Source organism: Pseudonaja textilis, chromosome 3 (assembly GCF_049901715.1).
Source record: "Pseudonaja textilis isolate UNSWEBS1 chromosome 3, rPseTex1.2, whole genome shotgun sequence".
NCBI classification, from domain to species: domain Eukaryota; kingdom Metazoa; phylum Chordata; class Lepidosauria; order Squamata; family Elapidae; genus Pseudonaja; species Pseudonaja textilis.
In genome coordinates, this window is record NC_141992.1 from 127,861,689 (window position 1) to 127,878,823 (window position 17,135).

The window sequence follows — 17,135 nt, forward strand, 5'->3', positions numbered from 1 at the left end:
CAAAAAATTTTAATTAGTAAGAAATATAATCTGGATAATAGAATGAAAAGGAGAAATTGGGATAAGATATGAAGTTGAGCAGATAACGTAAATATACATATTGCAATTTGGAAATATTTTGTATGTCCTACTGGTTTTTCCAGAAAGATCTTTTATGTTATTATGCCTTGATTGTCTGTGTGTTCTGTAAAGTTAATAAAATTTGTTTTTTTTTAAAAAAAAAGAATAAAACATCTAACTTGTCTAACTTAAGGCCAGATCATGTTCTGAAAGATGTCCAGCTTTATATGTTTAATGACTTGCACAAGAATTGCCCAGTACAGAAAGCACTACACAATTGTAGAAAAATCAAATTCTTCCAGCAATTATTATCATCAACATCAACCATTGGGGGTGGGGAGTATCATAGTAATTCATTAACTAATTCATTTTAGAAAAAGAGGGCACTACAGTAGAGAATTCTGACTGTAAAACCTAACACTATTATTTTATGTTAGGCCCAGTAGTTCAGTTAAATCCAATGCATTTAGAAATATATTTAGCCACTCAGAACTGGGGAGCAACAACCTACACAACCTGAATTTCTGGAACATCTTTAAGGGTAGTTCTTAGTTATGGCGCATTTCAGCAACCCAACTGAGAAGTTATTAGAGCATAAATGACTGAAGGTAGGCTTTCTCAATAATTAGGTAGGATTTTAAGTAAAGTTGAGATTCTGGACAATGCTCTAAATCCTTCTCCTTTTCAGATAAGTATATTTCTTAATTTGCTTTAATATATGGTAATCTATTTGAGTACTACCCTGCTTATTTTTCAAAGCAAAATACTGAACTTTTGTCCCTGTTTGATAGAAAAACTAAGCATTTTCACTTTATTTGCATTTTTGTATAATAATAGACACTCATGAAAATTAAACAACCATATTTTTTAACCAAAATCAGGCTTGCATACAGGACTCAGGTTCCTAAAATGTGAGAATAAAAATATTTAAATATATGCTTTACCAAGTTAAGATGACAATCTACGAGCCGAAAGTAATGCAAGAAATGTCATAGTTTGTTGTTTTAAAAAATCAAGGATGAATGGTATTTTGTACATAAAGTTTAATAGATAGTGAGGTAGAAAGTTGGAGAATAAAAACTACTTAATAAAAATACTGTTTCAATAGGAAAAGCAAACACTATCAATTAGATGACAAGCTTTTCCTTGGATATTCAAGGCATCTGTAATACCTATAAACACATCTAAAACTATTAATTTAAACTTTCTTAAAACTACCATAGCTGTACCATATAATTTTAGAGTCCTTGCAAGATTATTTTGAATGCAAAAACTCATGACATTTATTTGATGCCTGAGAGGTGAAGTTACTATATTTTCCTATATTATGTGATGTTTGGAAAGGTGTTGGCCTCTGTATTAGAGGAATCAACATTAAAAATGTCAAGTGCCATATTAACTGCATAGACATTCTCTCTTGCATGTACCTCATATGTTAGGAAAAGGTGGCTTCTAATTTGCAGAAATTATAAGTCTGGAATGAGTGTTGCAGCATCTCATAGATTGATACATATATTATGTATTAGCTTTCATGGACTATTATCTATCTCATCCTTGGCATTTTTATTGGCAACTTTTTAAAATGGAATCTATGAATAGAAAGAGACTCAGGCATCTGGTGTTGTGGTGAAAGTGCTGGTGTAAAAATCAGGAAACTGTGACTTCCATCTTAGTCATGAAAGCCAATTGGATGGCTTTGGGACAATTTCTCTCCCTCAGTCCAATTCACCTCACAAAGTTATTTTTGTATTAAAAATAGAAGGAGGGAGGAACATTAGGTATGCTCTCCATCTTGAGTTACTTAAAAAAAAATAAAGGTAGGATAAAACAATCTAATAAAAACAAATAAAACTGCCCTTACTTAGTCTGTATAACATACTATAACTTTTTTCCAATTAGATAGTATTTCATAGGGGTGAGGAGAATACTGGAACAATAGATTAAATGTAAGTTATAAAACATACTGAGTTAAGATCATTACAGTCAAGAAAATATTTGGACAAGAGTGTGGCACAATAGAGAACTGATATATCTTCTTAGCCAAGAAAGATTAGGAAGTAACATCCTACCAAAATCATATAACTTAAAGTGTCCTGTGGTATGTAGTTGGCTCTATTTTGTTTGTCAAGAGATGATATGTTCCCAATAGATTTATCTATTCCCAATACTTTTAGTCCATTCCATAACAATCCAGTTATCTGCTACAATAGCAGATCTGGCTCAGGGTAGCACAGAAGTTTAAGTATATAAGTAACCGCTTTCAGATTTACATTTACATAGCCACTTTGACTATATGTGAATCCTGGTTCAACTTATTGCAAGTAATAATATTTAGTCACATTATTTGGAATTGCTAGCTCAAAATGTAATATTGTAGTGAATCATTCTATATAAAAGAAATCCTGAAAAGGCTCTGCCGTGGTGCCTAATTGGACTTGAAGAAGGCTAGTGAACATGCAGAGTGCAACAACTTCATCTTGGGAGTTAGCAATGATGGGCAGGTGGAAAGAGCTACATAATTTTTCCTTAAAACTGGAACAGACTAACATGAACACTGCTTTGGAAAGCACTAAAATAGTGGGTAAATGCTGCTTGTAATCACTTCCATGAGGAACTTGCTGCTTGCATTAAGAGGTGGGTGCTGTATGTGTAAAACACAAACTTAGAAGTTAAACATAAGATCGAATTTTGACTTCAAAGTAAATGTTAATGATTTATTCAGGGCTTATTTCTATTTACGTATAGTTAAGTTGGCAGCCTGAATTTATGTAGCTTATTCAATAAAGTACCTAATAGCAGATTTTTGGCAGTGCCTATATGCAGAAATGATTTTGCTAAGCAAAGCTAATTACCATTATCTTCAAGAAATGCTTTGTGGCTTCCTTGTGGCACAGGGATATTCCAAGGAATATGACTGAAGAACTTCCAGAGGTTATGGCAAATATTATAACTTCCCAGTAGGATCAAAGTATGAAGGTTATTCCAGTCACCCAGCTAAAGGAAGCAGGCACTTATATTAGAAGATGTTAGAGATAGAAGTTCAATGCCAATGGCACTTGCTCAGGAGAAAACATCCTGTATGTTTGCTAATAAAACCATATGGTAAAGATATAAAATGATTGACAAGATAGGGTCCTTCAGATCAGACGGCAATCAACATACTACTGAGGAAATGCTGAGCATCTTTTGAGAAACTAATTATGTTTATGACATGGCCAAATTAAAGCTTTTGGGACATCTAGATGCTGATGTTGCCATAGAGGGAAAGAAAATCCAAAGCTGCAAAGGCAAAATTGCAGTAGGAAATGGAATATAAGATGTATGAATATGGGAAAGCTCAATTCAGCCAAAGATGAAATTAAACAACTACAGTTTGACAGTTTATCTTATGCATCAGTGATTTGAGATGAACTGGATGTTCAGTCATAAGGTAACTCTATTTATTGCACAGGACATGAAAATGGAGAAATTGCTTTTATAGTTGCTTTTATAGTTAGGAAGGGTATTGCAAAAACAGTAAAATGCAATCAATGACGAAATTATCAATTAAACTTCTAGTCATCCAAGTTTATGCTCCAACCACCAGTACAGAATAAGGAGAGGTTAATGAGCTTTATAATCAAGTTAAATTCAACATTGATGAAACATGCAATTCTAATTGCAGATTGGAACACCAAAGTTGGAAATATTAAAGAAGAAAATATATTTGAATTATATGGCTTAGGTAATTGAAATGAAGCAGGAGAATGGCTTATCAATTTTTGTTACCACAGTGATTTCTTTATAGCTAACTCTTGTTTCCAAACAATCAAAGACATGCCTCTATACATGGATATCAACAGATGGACTAAATAAGAATGAAATTTACTGCATTATTGCCAAAAGGAATTAGAGGAGGTCAGTTGTGCTACATAGAGAAGGACCAGGGGAGACATAATATCAGTCGTCCAATATTTGAGGGGCTGCCACAGAGAGGAAGGGGTCAAGCTATTTTCTAAAGCACCTGTAGGCCAGGCAAGGAATAATGGATGGAAACTGAACAAGGAGAGATTTAACCTGGAAATAAGGAGAAACTTTCTGACAGTGAGAACAGTCAACCAATGGAACACCTTGCCCTCAGAAGTTGTGGGAGCACCATCACTTGAGACTTTCAAGAAGAGATTGGATTGCCATTTGTCAGAAATGGTGTAAGGTCTCCCGCTTGGGTGGGGGATTGGACTAGATGACCTATAAGGTTCCTTCCAACTCTGATTATCTGTTATCTGTTATAGTCAATTAGTTCATGCTGAATATAGAACAGATTACAAGAAGGGGGAGGGTGTCAGTTTCCATAAATACAATCTTGAGGATCTACCCACCATTTTCAACAGTGAGGTTAGGAATTGCTTTGAAGTTCTGAATATCAGAGAATATCAGAGGAATTATGGAATGAACTTAAGCCATTACAGTTAAATGTGAGGATGAAAAAACAGAACAAAGCAATCTGATATTTAGAATAAACTATGGGCATTTCCAAGAAGAGAAGAAAAGCCAAAACCCACTGAGAGAAACATTTCAGGAAAGAACTTAGAAGTAAGAGTTCCAGACTGCAGAGACACAAAGTAATATCACAACATCTGTACAGACATTGAGAATGAAAACAGGCATGAAAAACAACAAAAATCTTCCAAAAAATATCAACAGAAGAATCAGAAAAGATTTAACAAAACAGTAGGAACATCCTGGAAAGGTCAATCTGCGTCTCAATACTAAAAAAGGCTATCCTTAATTTCTCATGGTAGCAAAAACAGCAGTACCCTGCCCTATGTTGATGACGCTATTCTGACAATCCAAATAAAAGGATCTGCAAACTCTAACAATAAAAATCACAATGAAAAATGGAAGTAAATTAAATATAAACAGCCTAGACTAATGATAACATGTACAACAATGAGCTTCAGAACTGACAATGTAGATAGCTTTTGATTAACCAAGATTGATTAGTCAAGAAAGACACTGAAGACTAACAATTGATAGAGCAAAAGAATGACTCAGAAAAGATATTCCATTTCCATGACATGTCTGTATAGGTAATCCTTGTTCAGAGACAAAAACTTGGATTGGCAACCTGGTTCAGTGAAATAGTTCCTACATGAAACTGTGACTGTTCCTATGATCTTATTCCAGCTTCCCTTTGCTTTACTGGATTGCAAAAGTAATAAATATAAGGAAAGGTTGCAAAGTTACTTTCTCATCACCACTGTAAATACATTGATTGATTAAATAAGGCAGTCTCTAAATAAGGAGTACTAAGATTAGAAGAATGCAAGCAATGATATTTCTCATGACACTCAATAGAAGTAAAAGTTGGAGTTTGAAGAAGAAGAATTAGAAAAGACCTTTGAGAATACCATGGACAGAGGAAAAACGAAACAAATCAGATCATCAAATCAGTCAACCCAGAGTTCTCACTCAAGGCACAAATGTCCACACTTAAATTATCCTTCGATACATCAGACACATTATGTAGAAGATGTAGTTTTCTGCAGAGGGCTGGAATGATGGGGATGATTGAAGAAAAGAGAAGAGTATCATCATGTAACAAAAAAAAATCAAACTTAGGTATACTGGCAATGAGTAGTGAACCAATGGAAATTCTGGAGCAGTTACAGATGGATTGTTATGGGAAAAGTCTATTGTATTTATATTGTTGCTAACAGCTAACACCTACCCGAAGGCACATTATCAGATAAATGCAAGTTAAGCTAACCGCCATTCTTAATGTTCATATGCAAAGACATTTATATGTATATTAATGGCACATTTTGTTTGAAAAACAGTCTGAGCCCTGCAAAGCATTTACACTCAATTGGATGAAGCCCTATTCTACTAGTAACTACTAGTAACAAATCATGAAACCTATATTGTTTTACTGAAAACACTAAAGAAGAAAAAAGGAAACTTTGCAAATAGGGTTATGGTTATTGACATCTACCAGATGTCTTGCTGCTGTTATCTCGGGGAGGGGGTATTTGGTATCAATATCAGGTAAGAACAATTTTATTTAAGTCTTAATTAACAGAGAATTCAATTGTCTCAGTCTGGCATAAACACTAGAGAAATTGCTAGCATGAATGTACGGTAATTCTTATTATTCTGTCTGCTCCTGAGGCTTAAATAGCAAGCAAATATCCCTTCTTTTGACCAAAACACTAAGAAGGGAAAAACGGAAAGCAACATGATTACTGTTTGAGACATTCATCTCGAGGTTTTGAGATCAAATGAAGCATACTTTGGAAAAAGAGATGAAAAAAACATGAATAGTGTAGTGCAATTAACCTGAATATTATACAGTTATAGTTGGTAATTATAGTAGATAGCACCTTTACTAAAATTCTAAATGCTTTGTGTAGATTTCCTTTCATTACTTGTGCTCAATATATGCTGATGAAAACAGCTTTAAATATTGTTTCATAGAAAGCACTGTTTGCCTTTCCTAGAATTTCTCCCCATCATTTCCCTTTACTATGAATACGACTGTATAGTTTTCCCTTTATGACCTTGTGGCTAAGAGAATCGTAGCTGCTAAGTTGCAGAGGACTTTTTGTACAACTACCTCACGCCTTGGTGTTTTCCAGGTCAGCTTTTATCCCTCAGATGTAGCCAAGACATTGGATATTGTTTGTCTCTGAATTCTCGCACTTTCATTCTTTTCTGTCCAGATCAATTATAGGATAGGCTATTAAAGAGCTGAAGCTGTAGACCTACCCGTTTTTGCTTTTTCCTTGGTAACCTGCCACGAGGGACATGAGCTTGTGAGAAAGGAAAAAAGAAAGGAAAAGGAAAAATGGGAGGAAAGTCAGCATAATTAACAGGCTTTAAAAAAGAAAAACATTGTATGCATGGATTGTAAAGGTAGTGAGAAAGGTTGATGCAATGTCATTTTTATAGCCAATAAACAAAGATCACTCAGTTTAAGAGATGGGCCATTAGTTTGTACCATATGCTTGATCTGGACTGTACCAGCCTGTGTACCAGATTTGAACTGCAAAATTCCTTATGACAGTGCCATAGAAGTAAAGAGAGAAAGCTCATGGCCTTTGATGGTTTTTGTGGTTTACTGGATTTTGCAATCCAGATCTGGCAGTCTTATTGCCTATGATTCCAATTATTGACATATGTTTTCCAATTATTTTCATTCTGTCTGATAATGACAGGAAAGAAGCAGAAAAAATAAAACATAAAAATCCACAATACTCTACCATATTACAAAATTAACGTTGCCTTTAAAGATTGCATTTTTAAATGTGGAGGTATCTGAGCCATAAGAATGTCTTTATGTATTTTTCTGAGTAGGTACAAACATTTAGGAGAGAGGGAGAGAAGGAGGAAGGAAGGGTGAGTATGGGTTGTATAAAAGCCAATCAAATCAGTTTAGGTCAGAATTCTTCAAAGATAATCCAGAGTCCCATCCAATTAGTTTCATAATACTTTTCAACCTCAGTTTTTTCTTGGATTTGCCTTGTCATCCTCCAAATGATCATCCCCATTATTGAGCAGAAAATGGTCTCCTTAGCTATTTCATTTTGTCTTATGAAAGAGCAGTAAAAGGTTCGTTCATCCATTTGTAATTACTCTATCTGCTTTTTGCCAAAGATGGAGAAATACTTTAAATAACTTGGGTAGCTTTTGGCAAATATACGTTTTGATTTGATAAAGGGAGGCAATATGCTGCTCTGTCTTATAAAGTCTTGGGTTCAACATGATTTTTCAATTCTCTCATCTTACTTTTACAATCATGCTAAATATTTCCCATAAGAGACACATGTTCATGGATATATAATCAGATACCGCTCCCTTTTTTCTAGCCCCAAAACATTTGGAATGTATATTGGAGAAGAAAAGATAATCCTAGATCATAAACTTATGTTAAAGGATATGGATTTTTCTCTTTTTTTTTCCTGAGTAATGTGAAAGGACAGCTCATTTGAGCAAATTAACCTTTTAAAAAACCAGCATTTTGTTTAGCTTATTCAAAATCCACCTGTCATCATGGAGATTAATTACATTCTTGTTCTGATGAATTGAAATATACATCTATTCAGCAACTGTCTTTATATGAAGTTATTAGCTTATCTTCCCTTTATTCTTAAAATAATCGTACGATATGGCATGATTAAGTTGCTTTATAATGGCTTCACTTCACATTTATCTCACTTCAGATTATTCTTACTAGAATTATAGAACAAGATGGCTCAAGGCATGCCATTATTATGTAAATTAAAACCTAGAGAGTTATTTCAACTTTGCAGAAGTAAGATTCACATTTGCCTACCTGCAGCAAGAGATCCATTTTGTGTACAAAAACCTTTGTTTGACTTTGCCTCTTCCTTGCTAAGTTTAGAAATGGAACAGTTTCAGATGAGGTCATCATAACTTATATCATCTTTCTTGGGTACAGTACAACAGAGGGAATAACATATAAAATGATGCCCATCAAATGCTATTCATTTGAAAAGGCCACAATTCATTTGAAACAACCACAGATACAAGAGGCTTGAAGAGCCAGCCATTGGTCCCATAATTGATTTGATATGGCTTCCCCAGTCCCAATTTCTAATTTTCACACACACACACACACACACACACACACACACACACACACACACACACACATATATATATGTGTGTGTGTATATATATGTATATGTATATGTATATGTGTATATATATATATATATATATATATATATATATATGTGTGTGTGTGTGTGTGTGTGTGTGTGTGTGTGTATGTGTGTATATATATGTGTGTGTGTGTGTGTGTGTGTGTGTGTTTTCTGAGGTTCTCACGGGTATTTGTATGTGGATCTTTGTTATTCAGGTTTTTCTCCCACGTAAGATTGGTAGTACCAATCTTACGCGGGAGAAAACCCGAATAACAAGATCCATATATATATATATATATATATATATATATATATATATATATATATATATATATATATATATATATATATATATATATATGTCCTGTTTCTCCAACAATATGGCCTCCCCCAATAGGAAGTCCCAGCATGTTTTATAGGCATGAAATGAAATTAAGCCCCTCCTCCCAAATTAAGGCCTATATTAAAACATGCAAAATGGGGGGGAAATGGCGGGGGGGCTTGCCATTAGGAAGCACTTTTGTTGCACACCTGGATATGGTGCTCCCTGCGTTGACCCCGATACAAAGTGCCCCACCAACGCCGAGGTCAACATCCAAGCCATCGCCGCCCTCCCGCCTGAAGATGCAAGTGGGGGGAATTAAGTCACCCCCGAAAAGATGGCCTAGCCATTTTTTCGGGGCTCAAAAAAAAAAAAGAACCATCCTTATTATATGAGAAACATGTTATATATAAACACACACACACACACACACACACACACACACACACACACAAAGATAGATAGATAGATAGATAGATAGATAGATAGATAGATAGATAGATAGATAAATAGATAGATAACCATATGGAGCTGCAAACATTAATATTGTCCCAATTCTACTGGATTCTGTAACCTTTTTAAACAAGACTAAAAGCAACAAAAGAAACAAAATTCTGCAATAAATATATCTCACATTGAACGTGTTCAGGTTACTTTCAGGAGTAGTTCTTCAGATGCTATGTGTCTTTTGTTAGTCACAAAGAAGTATGAGCAATGGAATGGGGTGATAGAGTCCTATTGTTGAAATGATCTTCTCAGATAAACAAAGAATACTTATGCTGAGGATGTTTAAAATGTCAAGGTGGAAGAAAAATTAACTTGGTTCACATATTAATGTGACTATGCTCAATTTATGTTTCTCCAAACTGTTAGGAACTTTAATGTTGTTAACAGTTTTTTTTTTAACTGTGTACAATTTACAAGTAAAAAATTATACTTAGAAATATATTTGGACTATTTTTTCCCCACAATCCGCAAAATTGTTCATCTACTCATTGGATGAACAAAAATTGCTTGCAAAATCTTTACTGAAAAATGCAAGTAAAACTACAATTTTATGTATTACAGTTTATGGAAAATATACAAAAAAAAATTATTATTTTTTTGCTCCTGAGGAAGTGGACAGGATCCTAGGGAGTATGTGTACCTGTATTTTAGACCCATGTCCCTCTTGGCTTGTGAAAGCTTCCCAGGAGGTAATAGGCAGGTGGAATCTGGCAGTGATTAATGCTTTTCTACAGATGGAGACGGTGCCCCAGCACTTTATGGAGGCTGTGGTCTGCCCTCTTCTTAAGAAGGTTGGAAAAGAAGAAGGTGCAGTAGGTGGACAAGTGGATATTAAAGATCAACGTGAGGCAAGACCCACGAGAGTGGTTAAATCTAAATATAAAACATAATTATGGAAGAAAAAAAATTGATTACAATGAATATAAATGGACTGAACTCAGCTGCTAAGAGAAGGAAGATTTTCCATAAATTAATGAAATTAAGGTTCGACATAATTTGTTTACAAGAAGTTCATATTAAAAAGCAACATGAACAATTGTTATTACAACCAAAATTAGGGAAATTGTTTACCTCTTTGACACAATCCAAGAAAAGAGGGGTGGTTTTATATATTAAAGAGGCCATTCCAGCAAAAATGATTTATACAGATGATGATGGGAGAATATTAATGGTAGAAATAATGGACAATAATAGAAAGATACTTTTGATTGCAATTTATCGAATGATAAACAGGAAGAATTCTATAGAAAATTACATACTAAGACTGCCGAACTTGACTATGCTAATGTAATTATGATGGGAGACTTTAATGGAATTGTGGATAATAGACTTGACTATATTGCAACAACAGTAAAGCAAACATGGTCAGAGGCTTACATTACACTTATTCCAAAAGAGGAGGCGGACCTACTGCAAATCAAGAATTATAGACCGATTTCTTTACTAAATGCAGATTATAAAATTTTTGCTTCAATATTAGCAGAAAGACTTAAAAAGTACTTGAATAACTTTATCCACCCAGACCAAAATGGGTTTTTGCCAAAGCGACAAATCAGAGACAATATGAGAGTAATTCTGGACACCCTGGAATACTATGAGGCACATCCTGAAAAGCAAATGGCTTTGATATTTTTAGATGCTCAAAATGCATTTGATAACGTGAATTGGAGATTTATGTTACTTTTAATGGAACAGATGGGCTTTGCTAGAAGATTTATTCAGGCAATAGAAGCAATTTATAATGAACAAACAGCTAAGGTAATGATGGAGGGAGAATTTACAGATCCTATTAATATAAGAAAAGGCACAAGACAAGGTTGTCCTCTTTCTCCCTTGATATTTGTATTGACTTTGGAAGTGTTGAATAGAAATATTAGAGAAGATAAAACTATAAAAGGAATGAAAATTAAAAAGGAAGAATTTAAACTACAAGCCTTTGCAGATGACCTAGTCTTTATCTTGGAAGACCCTATAGAAACAGCCTCGAAACTGTTGGAAAAGATAGAGGTCTATGGGGAGGTGGCTGGTTTGAAAATAAATAGAGATAAAACAAAGATTTTGTCAAAGAATATGTTGTTGAAACAAAGGGAAGAATTGGCAGAACTGTTAAAAATTCAAGTTACAAACAAGGTTAAGTATCTGGGGATATATTTGACATCAAGATGTAGTACATTGAAGGAGAATAATTATATTAAACTTAAACAACAGATAGCTCAAGACTTGAAAAAATGGGAGAACTTACAATTGTCATTAATAGGAAGGATTTCAACAATTAAGATGAACATTTTACCCAGAGTCTTATTTTTGTTTCAAACAATACCAATTAGGCTTGGAAAAGAATATTTTGAGGATTTAAATAAAATTGTTTTGAAGTATATATGGCAAGGTAAGAAAGCAAGAATAAAGTTAAAGCTTTTACAGGATGCTAGATTTAGAGGAGGGTTTGGACTGCCTAATTGGGAGTTGTACTACCAAGCTGCAAACTTGACGTGGGTTAAAGAATGGATAACATTAAGGAAAACCAGATTGTTGACATTAGAAGGTCATGATTTGTTGTTGGGCTGGCATGCTTTTTATGGTACAAGGGAACTAAAACACAGGGGTATTTTAGAAGGCATTATATACGGGAGTCTCTGTGGTTGAATTGGGAGAAGATAAAAAAACAGTGTTATTTGAAAATTCCAGTTTGGTTATCGCGATAGAAGCGTTTTCTTATCCTATAATCTATAAAAAGGAACAAACAGTTAACTATGGGGAATTATTAGATGAAAAGGGTGAACTTAAATCGATGCAAAAATTGGAAGAACAAGGTATACGGATGAATTGGTTTTCATATTTGCAAATATATTCAAAGTACTATGAGGATTCCAAAGCAGAGGGATTTTATGATAAGCAAACTGACTTGGATAAGATTTTGATGGGTACTGATGAAAAGGTGATTAAAAATTGTATGGTTATTTATTGCAAATTAAGCTTGAGGAAGAACAAGTTAAAGAAACTATGATTGCGTGGGGGAGGAATTTTGGATATGGGATTGATTTAGAGAAATGGCAGAAATTATGGTCGCAAAATTATAAAATGACAATGTCTACAGCCTATAAAGAAAACTTGTATAAGATGTTTTACAGGTGGCATTTCCCCGACAAGGATAGCAAGAATGTTTAAGAACAAATCCGAAAAATGCTGGAAATGTCATCAGAAACCTGGTTCATACTATCACATGTGGTGGACTTGTGAGGATGCTAGAAAATATTGGACTAAAATCCACATGTGGCTGGAAAAAATGACAAAGAAGCATATAGACTTGAAACCGGAGTTTTTCTATTGGGAATACTACCAGATACTTATAGTAAAGAGTTGAAATATTTGATTGTAAATGTATTGACTGCTGCTAGGATTGTATTTGCAAAAATTGGAAAAATGAGAAAATTCCATTGCAAGAAGAAGTTGTAAAGAAAATTTTGGAATGTGCTGAGATGAGTAGATTGACTTTTGAAATTAGAGAGCAAGAAGATAAACAATTTTATTTAGTTTGGGATCTTTTCTATCAATGGTTGAATGATGAAATATTAAAATATAAAAGTTAGATAATAAGGAATAATAATGACTTTATTTTCCCTTTCCTTTTATTGGTTTTTGATACTATATTTATATAATAGTTTTCTTTGTTTCTTTCTTTTTCATATTTGGGATAGAATTGGTATGATTATAAGATTTGTTTTAGAATAAAATATTTAAAATATAGTTATCTCATAAAGGCATGACCGAATAAAAGTTTAGTCAATTTTTTTTTTTTTCTTTAATAGAGATACTAGGATTTATAAATTTGTATTGATAAGAGTATTATATAAAGTAACTGTAATTGTGACTATGAGGTGAATGCACAAAACCGATGGACCAACCGACTTACGGTGTGTACAAAAATATGGGGGAGCTGATACTTTTATGTTTTGTTGTTGTGTTTTTTATGTTAAAAAAATAATAAAAATTTATATAAAAAAAAAAAAAGAAGCCATCGCTGGACTCACCCAGTTGGATAATTTCCAACCTGTCTCCAATCTTCCCTTTTTGGAAGAGGTTTCTGGATGAAATGGATTATCTCGACCCCTACCAGTCAGGATTCAGGCCTGGATTTGGGACATAAACAGCATTGGTTGCACTTTTGGATGATCTCTGGAGGGAGCAGGATGGGGGTAGTGCATCCATTCTTGCTCTACTTGACCTCTTAGTGGCTTTTGATACCATTGACCATGGGATTCTCCTGAGGCGACTTCAGGGGATGGGAGTGGGAGGCCTTGTGCTGTCTTGGTTCACTTCCTTCCTCTGCAGCCACTCTCAGTCAGTATTGACAGGAGGGGAGAGATCTAACCCTTGCTCATTGCTTTACCGGGTTCCACAGGGCTCGGTACTCTCTCCGTTCCTGTTCAACAGTTATATGAAGCCACTGGGTGAGATCATCCATCACCATGGACTGAGGTATCACCAATATGCTGATGATACTCAGCTGTATGTCTCGGCCCATGGTGAGTTAAGTGTTGCTGTGTCCTCCCTCTCACAATGCCTGGAGGCTGTTAGGGGCTGGATGGGGAGCAATGGGTTGAAACTAAATCCATGCAAGACTGAATGGCTCTGGGTCTGGGGTTCATTGGTTCAAGGAGAATTACCACCTTTAGTCTTGGATGGGGTGGCACTACCCCAAACAGACCCTGTGCATAATCTGGGTTCTCCTGTTCGAAGAGCAGATGGTGGTCATGGCCAGAAGGGCCTTTGTGCAACTGCAGGTTGTGCACCACTTACGCCCTTTCCTGGATCAGCGGTCCCTACTCACAGTCATTCATGCCCTGGTCACTTCCCGTCTTGATTATTGCAATGTGCTCTACATGGGGCTGCCATTGAAGAGCATCCAGAAGTTCCAGTTGGTGCAAAATGCAGTGACCCGCATGGTTTTATGTAGACCCCGGTGTGCATATGTATCGCCTCTCCTGCTGGAGCTGCATTGACTGTCAATTTGCTTCTGGGTGCAATTCAAGATGCTGGTTGTTGCTTTTAAAGCCCTTCATGGCTTGGGTCTGGGTTATCTGAGGAAACATCTCTTGCCAGTGACATCTACCCGACCCATTAGAGCGAGGAGACAGGGAGTGCTGTGGGTCCCACCCCTGAGGCTCTAATGGGTTGGGTAGATGTCACTGGCAACTTCCTCTACTTTGGTTTAAAAAAAAAAATTAACTTCTCGTTTATTTGTATTTCATTTTGGGTTGATACTTTTGCTGGTGGGTGGTTTTTTTTTGTTATTTTATGTTTTTTCCTGTATTAATTGTACAACTTCAATCTTAAAAATATAACTTGGTATTTTATTGAGGAGAAATAGATGAATTACACATAAAAGTTTTTTGATTGTAAACTTAACATAACCATTTTTTATTAAATGCATTGTATCATATTGATATTGGAGTTATCATTATGTTGACCCATTTTTGTTTTTATTATGTAAATTGTAAATTACCTTAACATAATTTCCTAAATGACAGAATCCAAAAAAGACAGGAGTGAAATTTTAAAGTTCATGGTATTCAGTTCAGTCTCTTATGTCTTGAAGAAAAGCAAAATATTATTATATATACATCATGTGTAATTAACTAATCGAGGAAAAAATGCCAGTGTTTTGAAAATGGCCTCTTTCAATAAATATCAGCATTTATTCCTTTGTTTAGCCATTCCCTCTAACTTCATTAATTTCAATTTACAAGTTCAGATACAAATGAGCTTTGTATAGTTTCAGTATACCCTACCATGCATCTGTTGAATACCACATTCCATTTAATTATTTCAAGAATCTAATCTACAATTAAGATCTGAATCTAAATAAACAAACAGATAAAATCCTCTTTTCAATATTTATCAAATACAAATGAAGAGAATCTGCGTCTCCAAAAGAGCTTAAAAAGTTTTAAATAAATAGCATTTCCAGAATATGCCCAAGAATACTGCATATGTAAGAGTCCCAACTAATGTATATTTCTGCACAGCATGGATTTCAAAAAAATCATTTGCATGCTGATTTTAATAAAGTACCTTTAATGTACAAAACCAAGGTCTCCTCCATTAAAAGTAGTAGTCTTTTCCCTTATTTTCTATAATGATTTGCTCTAATAAATCTATAGACAAGGACTCTAAAAGCTGTCTCCAGTAAAATAAGAGTTTATACAAATCCCTAAGGAGAACTAAAGAAGATATTTGTTCATACAAACTCATGTTCAGAGGCTGACTTTAATCACACAAGCAATAGTTACTTGCAATGGCTGTTCGGATTGTCATTTTCTGTTGAAAATTATGTATATATTCACGCACCATCAGATTGAAATAGAAATTTGACTCTCTCTGAAGTAGGACATATTTTTTTAAAAGTTATTGAATGAATTCTCTGTATTAAGAGGGTTCAGCTTTCATACACTTTGTTAAAAATTAATGCATTAACATTTTAGAAAAGTGCCATACATAAACATGTTTGCTATATTCATTTCATTTTTTTAATGAAAGAGAAGAACCAGTGATTTGATAAAATACATAGCAAAGCATAACTAAAAGTGACTGATTGGCATCATCTGAAGAAAATTATTTTCACATCACAACTTCTTTGTTTAATATCTTATGGGTATATATTTCTATTTGGAAAAAAATAAGGAAAGACTAGTACAAAGGAACTCTCTCTCTCTCTCTCTCTCTCTCTCTGTGTGTGTGTGTGTGTGTGTGTGTGTGTGTGTAGCTGAAGCAGAAAATATAAACACTGTGTTCAGAATCAGACTGAGTTTCACATATGCACCGAAGCAGCATTCTAATTTTTTAAAATAAAATTTCCAAAGAAATGCCTTTCTACTCATAGATCTGCACAAATATTTTTTCTCCACGGATAAATTCATATTTAAATAGGATTTGCAAGCATGTTTGTTCTTAAACTCATATTAGATAAACACATATTAATTTCAAAATTATCTCCCTATCACAGATATTGTCAAGAAATCAGTATACTGAATCTGCTAATGCCAAAGATTAAGTCCAGATTCCCAAACTACTTAAATGTGGAGTAAGTTTTACAATCTATTCCAAAACCCAATCCTATCAAAATTATGCATAGATTTCTGTGGAAAAATATCTGAGAAATCAAAATTTAGCCTTTGGTTAACTACACCAGGATTGCTTGTTTTATCATTGATATTCTTACTGAATTTTGGAAATTGGCTGAGAACCTAGTTAAACTATGTGAACATGACAGCAGTCATTTTTGTGGCTGTTCAGATTCATACCCTGTTTTTTCCTTCAGGAATTCAATGAGGTTACCTGGGTATCTCTTTCATTTTATTCGCACACACAAAATCTGTGAGGTGTCAGGCTATTATTTTCCCCTTCAACACAATATGTTTCCCTTGAATACATGAACAATATTGTGAACACAATATTGTTTTCCCCTTGAACACAATATACAGATCAATATATTCCCCATATTTTCCTTTCTTGATATTTTTCTTTGAATGGTTCATTGGCTTCATCCAGACTGCAAACAATAACTTCCAAAATAATATACTGTTTTTCTGGTAGGACAA

The 17,135-nt window shown here is 34.4% G+C and overlaps 1 long non-coding RNA gene across 1 annotated transcript in view; it reads left to right on the forward strand.

The window, feature by feature from the left end:
• Positions 1-467: 467 nt before the first annotated feature.
• Positions 468-17,135, forward strand: part of LOC148126316 (uncharacterized) — a 49,220-nt gene continuing 32,552 nt past the window's right edge. Inside the window, exon 1 of the long non-coding RNA XR_015742599.1 lies at positions 468-668. This is a non-coding gene — a long non-coding RNA (uncharacterized LOC148126316). The remainder of the gene's footprint in view (positions 669-17,135) is intronic.